General features: G+C 37.3%; 1 pseudogene; it reads right to left on the bottom strand.

Moving 5' to 3' along the window:
- The window catches only part of LOC114285726 (3-ketoacyl-CoA synthase 4-like), a 69,676-nt pseudogene that overhangs the window by 32,943 nt on the left and 24,030 nt on the right, over nt 1–12,703 (bottom strand).

The following is a 12,703-nucleotide window of genomic DNA, read 5'->3' on the forward strand; positions in this document are numbered from 1 at the left end:
CCTAAATTTCCCCATTTAAAAATATTTAGGTGGCGACTCTGTATCTGGCAAAGTAGTCCATGTTTGGCACTTCTTTTCAAAAAACCTGTTTCTCAAAACGATTTGCCGGATTTGGACTCTTTGGTTCAAGATTAAGAACCGACACAAATCGAGAGTCCGAACTATAGCGAGGTTCCCCGCGGACTTGTTACAGTGGCCAAAAATAGGATGTCTACAGATGGTTATCTCTTTGTACATAATTACATGGTGTGGACTTGTGTGTATATGGATCATGTATGTGGATATTCTAGATATGGCATGATGCTTTAAGAATCCTAGCATATAAGCACACTCAATGGACGTTCTAATTTTTACTTACTTTCGCTTTAGACCCCGTTATTGCCTAAAATGTTTTGGATATTTTTGTTTTGAGGCCTAAGGGCAGGCCAGTCATGGCTTAAACTTTTAAGGGTAGGTTTGGGTCATGACAGCAGGTCTCCTCGCCAAGGTTGGAGTGCTCAAGGATCTTGCATTGGAACTTGAGCGACGACTCATCAAAGTTGCCTGTGAGGCGAGAATGCTCTATGAACCTATGAGATGCGGCTCAGAGGCATTCTAGCTAGTGGTAGCAGGAGTAGTCAATGAGGTAAATGGACCTGGGTTGGTTTATCATGATGTAGACAATGGAGCCGAACATGAGAAGAGTAGAAAAGATGATAATGCTGAAAAAATTGAACTGGAGGTGGACGTTCATTTGTTGAATGTCATTATAGTCCTTATCTGAAGCTTAGATGATGACTACAAAAGCCATGAGAGGGACTAGAAATAGAGTCAACAGATGCGTCATCAGAAGGTGGTAACCTAACTTCACATACTTAAGGTATGAAACGAGGCAGTCTATGCACTTGTTGTATTTGGACACCGCCACTGCCACTAGTGGTGGTGGTGGATGATTATGGGCATGTGGTAGTGCTCTAGTGCTTATTGTGCGGGAATAGACTCAGTGCAAGTGGTAGAAGACATAGTAGTTTGGATTGGTAAGGAATGCATTTGATTTAGCATATTGTAGCTTGCTTTTCGTGCTCCTTTTAGATACGATTAGTCCTACAGTTCGGACTTCCGTAGTTCTGAATCAGATTTCACAAAGGCAATGTGAAATAGATAAACACAGAAGAGTCCAAATCCAACAATTTCTTTTTGGAAAATCGATTTTGAATTAAAATGCCAAAAACGGACTGCTTTGCCAGATTACAGAGTCGCCACCTAAATATTTTTGAAAAATTTAGGAAACCTGTGACTCATGCCAAAGGCCATTAGTCCGTCATCACCTTAGCTCGAGACTTAGATATGAGAGGGGAAGGTCATGAATTGAGCACCCCACTCAACCGATCAAAGATCGGCCTCTATTAATCATGATGTGATTTTTATTTACATTATATGCTCTTATTCCAATTTATTATTGCTAATTTTACTTTGTGTTGCACACAAGTATAGACCAATTCGCAAAATTGGAATAATTTGATTTCATGTTTGTTTTTTCAAAAATTGTTTTGAATACATGTCACTTGAAAAGCGAGCTCGTATTTACATTTAATCAAATTATTCCAATTTAAGTAAGAAGGCCGTCATCCACAGGCATTCAAGAGATCAAATAAGCACTTAACCTCATGGAATATGCTCGATATGGCAACATAAACACTCAATGCAATGTGCTAAAGCAATAAGTGTTTACCTAGTACTCCAAGCCAAGCCAAGCCAAGCCAAGCAAAATAATTAGAAAACATGAATGCTCCTAATAATGCAGTATGACTAATGTGACACATACAATCATGCAATTAATAGGCTTGGCTACTAGCATGACATGTGAATCAATTCCAGGCATGTGATAAACACATGCCTTCAAATAATGAATTTGAATTTGATATTGGTTAGTATGATGAGCCGAACTTTTATGCATGCAAGAAAAATGGATGCAAGTCATGGAGAATGCTAAGTAAATATGATGCTCTATGCTACCATCATAAGCGGAGAAATAAAAGGGAGAAAGAAATGGGGGTTGGAAGACATACACACTTATTACAATTTTGCCCTCATGCAAGAGGGTCCGAATGGGTGTCCGAGTATCCGGATTACCTAACTATTACAACTTCAAATGGAGACTACTTAGCTTAATGAACTAACTAGTTATTACATATTTGAATGAATTATAACAATACTAATTACAACAATAAAATTACAACAATAATTGTCTACAACAATAATAATTTACAATTACAATATCTAATATAAGCAATAATGAGGCTCAACGATCGCATGCACAGTGTCCAGAAACTACTTTGTTTGCCCAGACTTGCTCTGTTTCACCCTCAACCACTACCTTCTGTTTCTGCCAGAATTCACTGTTTACCACATTGGGGGCCGGCAGGTCCCAAATAAGACCCCGCCAGGTCCAAGAGCAGTCGGTCGTGCCCTAATTTTATGCCAAAAAAAGATTTTGTGCTCTGAGGTGAGAATAGTATAGACAGAGCCTTTCTAGGCCCTGTTTGTCCCTTCTGCTCTTCTCTGTCATGTTAAACTCAAGAGAAGAACAAATTCGAGTCCGAAACCATCAACGATAGCATGTTGATTACTTGATGATCCCAAGCATGTTTGGAAAAAATTGAATAAGTGTAATGGAAAACCACCACCTCTCCCTCCTATCATGAAGGCTCAAAGAGGAAAGTAGACACACTCCAAACCTCATCAACGTATCATGGATTGATAAGTGACAATTCTCGGAGTGATGGACTTGGCATAATGTCCGGCCAAGTCCAATCATCTAAACATTTTCCTTATGTCAGTTTGATTCATTTTAAACCAATTTTATTAATCCTTTCCATTCTCTTAATTGATTTGTCTACGGTGATGTTTAAGTCCACTAAATGAGAAGAAATATCAAACAAGAAGTGATTCATAGCATAAAAGGGAGACTACGCCTTGACGATGAACCTCCGTAGAGGTTAAGCCATTGAGCATAGGTCTCTTTTTCATGCATTGAATAACAATCAATCATTTGAAATAACCCTCAAGCAAAAGAAAAGAAGAAAAGGGGGAGGTTGTAGAAATGATTATGCAAGATTGATTATTAAAATGAGACTCTTAATGGAAAACCAAGCAAAGAAAAGCTATCAACTCAAATGGCTTGATGTATAAGGCCTAAACAAGCAAAGCCATAAGGACGTACAACATAATAGGCAAAGTATTCAAAGCAGAACCTAATTAAATGAATTAAAACAAGCCCTAAATGGCCTCTAATTGTTGGAAAAAATGATTTTTGGTGACTTTAATTAAATATTAAAGTGGGTCCCAACCTTTTATTGTGTTAGGTCCAAGTGAGCCAAAAAACTATTGGGTTTTGAATAAGAAATTGCCAAGAAATTGCCTCATGATGTTAGATTCATGAATATGATTTTAAAGAGTATTTAAATCATTTTTCTTGGCTAAAAGGTGTGAATCCTTTGGACATCCAAACTTTCATATTTTTGGAAAGGGGCTATGGATGCTTGGTGTTTTAATGACCAGCCTTAAAGGCTGGAGGCTCTTCTTTCTCCCCTTTACATGTATAAATTGAGACCCTCCTATCAAGTTTCAATATAGAAATTTTTACTTCCATTTTACAAGTCAGTTTGCCAGGAAGTTCCTACATTGAGAGAGTGCTGTCACTGTTCTTGTTCACTAAGTTAGACAGAAAGTGCTTCTGCCGTAGCTGGTTTTGACCGTCGTATCTTGGGAGACAGACGTTGGGGTTCCTCAAGCACTCGACCCGTGAGGCGGCAAAATCTGTTTTAAGGAAACTGCTTCCGTGCAGGCTTCGGTTTCGTCTTTTTACCCTTTTATTGTTTTGTGTATTTCTGTTGAAATTTAATTGTAATTATCAGCATATGCTCTTGGTATGTAATTTGATTTCTTCATAAATCTATTTATTTGATTTCACAATTTGAACAACAAGCTTAAAATAGACTTTTTATATATTTTCTATGAAATTGATCGAATAGATTTATATAGACAATTAGGTTAGCTTTGTATAATGTTACTAGGAATTGTTGCGGAATTGCTCACTATTTCAATGATTGTAAATTATGCAATGGTACTCTCTAATTGCTTAGTTTAGTTAGAATTCTCTATCATAATTTGCATGAATTTTAAGGTTATAAAATATAATTTATGGATGTTGCAATTTTGACATGCTAATTCTATTCTAGTTTTAATTTGTTACATGCTTATTATTTTCTAGACTAGATTACATAATTTAATGTATTTTGGAGTTATAGAATTTTTTTTTTTTTTTTTGAATTGTGTACATGATTAATGTGAATTATTTAATTGGGTGCATTAATCTAAATTATCTAATTGGGTGCATTAATGTGAATTATTTAATTAGGAGCATTAATCTAAATTATCTAAGTGGGTGCATTCATGTGAATTATTTAATTAGGTGCATTAATCTGAATTATTTAATTGGGTGCATTAACTTTGAATTTAACTTATTTATTTGGAGATAATAGTTTAAATGTTTATTATGAATTAATTTCATTCATAACCCATGAGTATAGAACTTTATTTTAAAGTTTTAATTTAATTGGCATTTTAATGCATTGGTTACTTATATAATTAAAAGTTGGCTAGATGGTTTCATTTAATTTATTAAATTTTTTAGATTATTTGTTTGTATTTTGTTGTGGTTTGCTACTAACTTTCTTTGTAGGGATACCAATGCGAAAAACAAATATAAAACCAAATGAATAGTATTTGGGATGTAAAAACAAAAATGTTTGAACTACTAACTTTTGTGTTGAATAGGAATATCTAAGCATGAAAAGGCTTTTAGACTAAATAGAACCCTTATGGATTGGCTATTTTATTTAAATGTTTGAAGCATGTTTGCTTGAGATGTAGTTGGTTTGTTTACCAATTTGTAGTAGCAAGTTTTATTTACTTATATTGTTGTAGCAATCATTTTACATTGCTTGTAAAAATTTTGGACCTTGGTTTGTTTTAACCTAGTTCATCCCTAAGAAAATTTAATTATTAAAATTATTTATCATGGACTAGGAGTCAACATGCTCTTAAAAGTTTTGTCAAAAGGTTAACTGGGTTTTAAGTGGGACCGATGTGACCCCTCCAGTCTTCCTGGGAACTTTCTTGACCATGTTCGATTCTAGGTTTTGTGGTGAGACTAATTTTTGAATTAATTTTTCTTCTAAGGGATTTTCTAGGGGTTAAGTTTAATTTCTGGAAACACAGAAGTGATATTCTGGTGTAATTTTCGAAAATGGCAACTATCACTGATGCTGCTGCTACTGCTAATGTTGGTGGGGATTTGAACCCCGGGGCAACTAGATTACCAACCCCTACTGCTGTGACTTCTGTGGTCAACCCTGGTGTTACTCCGGCTGTTCCGGGAGGACTGCTTAGTCACCATGAGCGCCCAGAAAAATTTGCTGGGGAAAATTTTAAGAGATGGCAGCAAAAGATGCTGTTTTACTTGACCACGCTTAAACTTGCCAAGGTTCTGAGCGAGGATCCTCCAGCCGTGGCAGAGAAGGAGCCTGACAGGAAGAAAGTCATGGCGCTTGACACATGGAAGCAGACAGACTATCTTTGCGGGAACTATGTGTTCAACAGCTTGGCAGACTCACTCTATAGTGTGTTTTGTTCCAAGAGCTCAGCAAAAGAATTATGGAAATCTCTGGACAAAAAGTACAGGACTGAGGATGGCAGGGCAAAGAAATTTGTGGTTGGCCGGTTTCTTGATTTTGAAATGGTAGATTCTAAAACTGTGATAAGCCAAGTCCAGGAGTTCCAAGTGATCTTTCATGAAATTCATATTAAGGGAATGCCTTTGAGCTAGTCATTCCAAGTAGCTGTGATCATTGAGAAACTTCCCAATGGTTGGAAGAATTTCAAGAATTACTTGAAGCACAAGCGCAAGGAAATGTCAGTTGAAGAGCTGGTTGTCCGACTCCGGATTGAGGAGGATAACAGAAAGAAAGGAGGGAGTACCTCCTCAGTAAAGGCCAATGTCGTTGAGCATGGAAAATCGTCTGGGATAAGGAAGAAGCCCCCTGTGAACAAGAGCTCTAAGTTGGGGCCAAGGGGTGGTGTTGCAAAGAAGTCGGCTTACAAGCCGCAGGAACTAGGTTATCGGTTCTTTGGGAAGTGTTATAACTGTGGTAACGAGAGGCATCGGGCTAGTGACTGCCATAAGTAGAAGAAACCATACAAGACCAAACCTCGTGCTCATATGGCAGACTTACAAGAGCACTCCCATGAGGAGGATGATATGCACTTGTCTGCTGTTGTCTCTAAGGTGAATCTGGTGGGTTCAAACCCAAGAGAATGGTGGATTGATACTGGGGCTACACGCCACATCTGCTCCGAGCAGAAGTTGTTTACAACTTTCGAACTGGTTACAAACGGTGAGAAGTTGTTTATGGGAAACTCTGCTACCTCGATTGTTGAGGGGAAAGGAAAGGTGGTCCTGAAGTTGACGTCAGGAAAGGAGCTGACCTTGAATGAAGTCCTGTATGTTCCGGACATTTGTAAGAATCTTGTCTCAGGGTCTCTTCTCAGTAAACATGGTTTTCGCATGGTTTTTGAGTCCGACAAGGTCGTTCTTACCAAAAGCGGAATGTATGTGGGTAAGGGTGGGGGGTATGTTTAAACTCAATGTTATGACTGTTATCCCAAAGATGAATAAAGGTGCATCTTCTTCTGTTTACATGCTTGAGTCTTCCAATTTGTGGCATGGCAGACTAGGACATGTGAACTTTGAATCTTTACGTAGATTAATCAAGCTAGATCACATACCATCTTTTAAGATTAATCTGAAACACAAGTGTGAAACTTGTGTTGAAGCAAAGTTGACAAGATCTTCGTTTCATTCTATTGAAAGAAGTTCAGAACCGTTGGATTTAGTGCATAGTGATGTGTGTGACTTAAAATTTATACAATCACGTGGTGGCAATAAGTACTTCATCACTTTTGTTGATGATTGCACTAAGTATTGTTATGTCTTTTTGCTCAAAAGCAAAGATGAGGCGATTGACAAGTTTGTTCTTTATAAGAATGAAGTTGAGAATCAAGTAGGCTGCAAGATTAAGGCTTTAAGAAGTGATCATGGTGGTAAGTATGAATCTCCGTTTTTTGAGATTTGTGCTCAATCTGGGATAATCCACCAAACCACGATGCCTTATTCTCCTCAGTCTAATGGGATTGTTGAGCGGAAGAATAGAACGCTAAAGGAAATGATGAATGCAATGTTGATAAGTTCTGGATTGCCACAGAACTTGTGGGGGGAAGCAATTCTCTCTGCAAATTATATTCTGAATAAAGTACCCCAGAAGAAGGTGGACAAGACGCTGTATGAGTTACGTAAAGGCGTTAAGCCTTCGTATAAATTCTTACGAATGTGGGGGTGTCTTGCAAAAGTGGCGATTCCTACACCCAAACAGGTTAGGATAGGCCTGAAATCCGTGGATTGTATATTCACTGGTTATGCACATAATAGTAGTGTATATCGGTTTCTTGTACATAAGTCTGAAATTCCAGACATACGCAGGAATACCATCATGGAGTCAAGGAATGCATGTTTCTTTGAAGACATTTTTTCTTGCCGAACCCATGAAGGGGGTCTAAGGTCTTTGGAGCAATTTGATGAGCTTGCTAGTGAGGATGATCATGTTGATGATTTAGGTGATGATCAAATTGAGGTTTTAGATAAGCCTAGAAGGAGTAAAAGGGCTAGGATATCCAAATCTTTTGATCCAGACTTCTTGACTTATATGGCTGAGAACAAACCTCAAACTTTCCACAAAGCTGTGACTTCTCCTGAGAGTTTTTTATGGAAAGAAGCGATCAAAAGTGAGATTGACTCCATCTTACAGAACCACACCTGGGAGTTGGTAGATTTACCTCCAGGTTGCAAGCCTTTAGGCTGCAAATGGATTTTTAAAAGAAAGATGAAGGCCGATGGGTCAATTGACAAGTATAAGGCGTGGCTCGTTATCCAAGGGTACAGGCAACGAGAAGGCCTGGATTACTTTGATACGTACTCACCTGTAACTAGGATGACATCCATTCGCATGGTGATTGCAATAGCAGCTTTGCGCAATCTTGAGATACACCAGATGGATGTAAAGACAGCTTTCTTAAATGGGGATTTGAATGAAGAAATCTACATGGAGCAACCTGAAGGGTTTTCAGCTCCAGGACCAAGCAAGAAAGTCTGTAAACTTGTCAAATCTTTGTATGGTTTGAAACAAGCGCCTAAGTAATGTTGTCAAATGGGTTTAAAATCAACGAATGTGACAAGTGTATTTATGTCAAAGACATTGATAGAGGTTATGTAATTTTGTGTCTATATGTTGATGATATGCTCATTATAGGTAGTAACGATGAAATGATCAAAACTACCAAGAAGTTGTTAAACTCTATGTTTGACATGAAGGATATGGGCATTGCAGATGTTATTCTGGGAATTAAGATTACCAGAATCTCTAGCGGAATTGTACTATCTCAGTCTCATTATGTTGATAAGATACTTGAGAAGTTTAGTAGATCAGATACGAGTGTGTCATCGACACCTGTAGACTTAAGTCTACATTTTACCAAGAATAATAATGAAAGTGTCTCACAGTTAGAATATTCTCGGGTAATTGGAAGTTTAATGTATCTGATGAGTTGCACTAGGCCGGATATAGCTTACTCGGTTAACAGGCTTAGTAGATACACAAGTAATCCCGATACTTCTCATTGGAAGGGCATTGTGCGGGTGTAAAGGTATTTATGCTACACTCGGGATTATGGGCTGCATTATACTTGATATCCAGCGGTGCTTGAAGGATATAGTGACGCGAATTGGATATCAGATATAAAGGACTCAAAGTCCACTAGTGGATATGTGTTCACTCTTGGTGGGGCAGCCGTGTCTTGGAAATCTTCCAAGCAAACGTGTATATCTAGATCAACGATGGAATCAGAGTTTATTGCTTTGGATAAAGCAACGGAAGAAGCAGAATGGCTTCGCCATTTCATTGAAGATATTCCACGTTGGTCTAAACCTGTGCTAGCTATTTGTATTCATTGTGATTGTCAATCTGCAATTGGTAGGGCACATAGTAATATGTATAATGGAAAGTCTAGACATATCCGTCGTAGACATAATTCCATATGACAACTACTCTCGAATGGAATTGTCTCTTTAGACTATGTAAAGTCTAAGGACAACATTGCGGATCCGCTAACCAAAGGGTTAAGTCGAGTGTTTGTCGAAACGTCGTCAAAAGGAATGGGGTTGAGGCCTTTAGAAGTTACCGGATTGGAAACTCAACCTAGTTGACTGGAGATCCCAAGATCTAGGTTCAATGGGACAACCTAATTGCGTGTAGCGGTGGTATGTCACTGAGGAGATTAAACCTCCAGCCATTCCTTTTATCAGTGATACCTGCAAGTGTAGAGGTTAAGCTGAGCTTTTAATGACTCTAGTGTGTTAAGCTGTTGAGTTGAGTATTGCAGGATACTCAAGTAGAGTCACCTATGTGAGTGTGAAATGGGGCCGTTTCTAGAAGAATTGGGCAGGCTAAGATTCTTTGAAACCACTCGCTAAACTAAGCTAGTGTCTAGGGCCACACAGGACACACCAGTGAGAACAGAATGGTGGTAGGAGTAATTCCCGTGTGAGATCTATTGTCTCAGTTTACATAAACGGCAGAGCAGTTCAATATGTCTTATTCACTGATCAGCCAGTAAACTCAATAAGTTTTCACTGGGAGAGGTTCAAATCCAAAAGCTACCTTCTCTGATGTCGGAGTTAGTTCGTTGTACTCTCTCTTCGAGTCTTTATTGTTGAACGATGTCCATTTGTTGAGTCTTTCGGTCAATTTTTATTCATGTGGGGGATTGTTGGAAAAAATGATTTTTGGTGACTTTAATTTAATATTTAAGTGTGGTGACTTTAATTAAATATTAAAGTGGGTCCCAACCTTTTATTGTGTTAGGTCCAAGTGAGCCAAAAAACCATTGGGTTTTGAATAAAAAATTGCCAAGAAATTGCCTTATGATGTTAGATTCATGCGTAAGATTTTAAAGAGTATTTAAATCCTTTTTCTTGGCTAAATGGTGTGAATCCTTTGGGCATCCAAACTTTCATATTTTTTGAAAGGGGCTATGGATGCTTGGTGTTTTAATGACCAGCCTTAAAGGCTGGAGGCTCTTCTTCTCTCCCCTTTACATGTATAAATTGAGACCCTCCTATCAAGTTTCAATATAGAAATTTTTGTTTCCATTTTACAAGTCAGTTTGCCAGAAAGTTCCTACATTGAGAGAGTGCTGCCACTGTTCTTGTTCACTAAGCTAGACAGAAAGTGCTTCTGCCGTAGCTGGTTTTGACCATCGTATCCTGAGAGACAGACGCCGGAATTCCTCAAGCACTCGACCCGTGAGGCGGCGAAATCCGTGCAGGCTTCGGTTTCGTCTCTTTACCCTTTTATTGTTTTGTGTATTTTTGTTGAAATTTAATTTTAATTATCAGCATATGTTCTTGGTATATAATTTGATTTCTTCATAAATCTATTTATTTAATTTCACAATTTAAACAACACTAATATGTAAAAAATAATAGCTCAAACTATGTTAAAGAGCACAAAAAAAGGGTAAGAAATAATTGGGAATCATCAAGTTAGTAAACTAGAGCAAGGAGGGGTGGCTAACCCCTTAATTTTTTAGAGTTTTAACCCATATTTTTCAGCCCTTCTAACCTCTGAAAATCAGTTTGAAAGTCAAGGAAAGGAATGTAAAAACAAAGGGTATGAGCTATGAATTTAGGTAGACGAAAGGGTGTTGACCCTCTCTACCCTTGGTAACTATTCAACCCCAAGGTCTAACACTTGAAATGGATTTAAACAATACCAAAAACACAAGAAATAGATGGAAAGAGACATGAATGAAAGCAAAGAGAAAGGTGGTAAGCTTCGACCTCTTGAAGAGAACAAGCTCTTGTTGTAAACCAAACTCAATCCAAAGGCCCTCTCAAGTGTGAATTGTGATTCACAAGTCTCAACCAAGGGTCTAAGGCTAAGGTTTGAGGGTGTGTATGGATATAGCTCAATGATGGCAAAATATCTCAAAGCTTGCTTGCACTAGAAGAAGGAGCTCACAAAGGTGATTTAGCTTCTTTGAAATTTTTTCTAACCCTCAATATAGTGGCTTAGGCTCGTATTTATAGAATTTGAGCATAATAGGTTGAAAATATCTTCAAAAATAGACAGCTAGCGGGCTCCTGCGCAGAACAATGTTTTTCGCCAAAGAGACACGGCGGGCCCCAAATGGCCACAGCCGGCTCCCAATGAGGCATGGTTGGGCCCCAATGTGCTCCCATGTTCCTTTGTTTCAAGCTTAGTGTAGAGTGGAACAATGTAAAAAAATAAACCTTTGAGGTAAGAATAGTGTAAAAATGAAGGGTCTGGGATTGTTTTAGAGCTTGAACTTGAATTCCTTCATTGAGAATTCGAACCACACACAACGCAACTTTCATCATCGAGTGCTCAGGACAAAGTGCCCAAGTCTTGCGGGAGGTCAAAAATGGGGTGTCTACACACATATAGGGGTTGTTTGGTATCATTCAAATAAGTGTACTTTTTATGAAGAAGGTCTAGAGAGCTCTCTCTCTTAGTGATTTTTGGTGATGCTCTGGCGGTACTTTGACGATCTATTTTACACTTCTAAAGTGTAGATCTGCACTCCTAGAGTATAGATCTACAATTTTAGAGTGTAGATCTGGACTTTTTATGTCCAAAATAAAAATTTTGAGAGTTTTCTTCTCTGATTTTGACATAGATTTTAAAATTTTTGACACCCACAATTGTTCCCTTCTCTGTCAAACCTTTTCTCATACCACTGTGGGTGTAATTCATTCTCTGGAAGTAGAGGTGACGGAGTTAGACATCAATGACGGGAACGACGTCAATGGGGATGACAGGCTTTCAAGCAAATCTTGCTTTCCATACCACATTTTTAAGTAGATCGGTGATTTTTCTTGGTTCGTAGCTTTTTTTTGGCGGATTTATTTTTTGTTGTTTGTTTTGTTGTTTTGTTATTTGGTTGGAATGACCTTTTGGGGTCTTGTTTATGTACTATTTTTATTTTATTAATATAATATTTCTCATGTTCTTAAAAAAAAAAAAAGAAAGTGCATATTTTTATTTTTTATAAAAAAAAATATACAAAAAATATATATAGATGATGTGACCTAAAAATGAAAAGTGTACTAATATCAAAGATGCCCATACATAGAAGGAAAGGAGAAGTGAGAGATATAAGCCTTGCTTGGTTTGAGGGAAAAAAAAAAAAATCAAAAATTTTGTTTGGTTGAAAAAATTCAAAAATTTTGAAAAAAAAATTCAAAAATTTGTTTGGTTAAAAAATTCGAAATCATTTTTCTTTTTACTATACATTAATCAATAATTTTTTCTTTCTCCTATCTCATTTTCTTATATTCTATATATCAGTCATTCATTTTTTCTTTCGCACTCATTTATTCAACTAAAAGAAAAATTAGTGTTTAGTTTTAGTTTTCTAAATTAAGTTTTTTGAAAATTGGGTTTTTTATTTTTCGTATTTTTTAGTGAATATTTTTAAAATTTTAAGTATTTTTAAAAATTTTTTAGATGCCCTTACTTAGATTTAT

Source organism: Camellia sinensis, chromosome 2 (genome assembly GCF_055761805.1).
Source record: "Camellia sinensis isolate YWXY chromosome 2, ASM5576180v1, whole genome shotgun sequence".
Taxonomy (NCBI): domain Eukaryota; kingdom Viridiplantae; phylum Streptophyta; class Magnoliopsida; order Ericales; family Theaceae; genus Camellia; species Camellia sinensis.